We start from the raw sequence: 820 nt of genomic DNA on the forward strand, positions 1-820 counted from the left end.
TGCATTACTGTTTGCATTGAAATGAATGAATAAAACTGCTGTTCACTTCTTAACAACTTTTTCTGGGAAAGATTGGAACATATAAAAAGATTCTTGATTCTTTATCAAAGATAGTAGGGCAAACTTCGTATAATTCATCAACCTTCTCCCTGAGGAGTTTAGCCTGGGTACCATCCTCCATAGTTACTGCTGGCTCTCACTGGATATTTGTGGTACACAAATGATTATTGAGAGCCAGCGGTAACTACAGAGGACAGCTCCAGACGATGGTAATGACAAGGCAGCCTTTAGCATCACACTTCTTTCAGCTTCTATAGACAATGAAATTATGTACACTTCTCTGCACATTACTAATTTCACATCTTACAAGCCTAAAATGCCAACACTTTTTAAAAAAAAGGTCACCCTGGCAGTCTGCTCAGTCACCTGTGTAATGACAAATGGGACTCATCTCCCATACTGGGTTATTCTTAGAATGTTAATTAGCTTGAATACTTAATTAGAATGAAGTCATTCTGCCTTGATACTACTGTTACAAAAATTGTCAAAAGAATTATGGAATACAATTTGTATTTGCAAGAAACAACTGATTACTGGACACTGATTGAGCTCTAATAATGTAACGTTGGCTTCTTCTAAACATTCATAATTTCATATTCTGTTTTCAGAATAACTAATATATATGGGTGACAACACAGGATAATAGCAATGATAATGACATCATGATAATCCATTTTAAAGTGTAATTTTCCTTTGAATTGAAATAAAGATAAAAGATATGTAGGTGAAATAAAAATGTCTACAGTGAAATACTGTAAAT

At 34.0% G+C, this 820-nt stretch overlaps 1 protein-coding gene across 1 annotated transcript in view; it reads right to left on the reverse strand.

Annotated features, from left to right (window-relative positions):
• Positions 1-820, reverse strand: part of LOC118417244 (beta-secretase 1-like) — a 16,526-nt gene that overhangs the window by 14,862 nt on the left and 844 nt on the right. The gene's annotated exons all lie outside the window — the stretch shown is intronic.

Source organism: Branchiostoma floridae, chromosome 1, assembly GCF_000003815.2.
Source record: "Branchiostoma floridae strain S238N-H82 chromosome 1, Bfl_VNyyK, whole genome shotgun sequence".
In the NCBI taxonomy this organism is placed as follows: Eukaryota; Metazoa; Chordata; class Leptocardii; order Amphioxiformes; family Branchiostomatidae; genus Branchiostoma; species Branchiostoma floridae.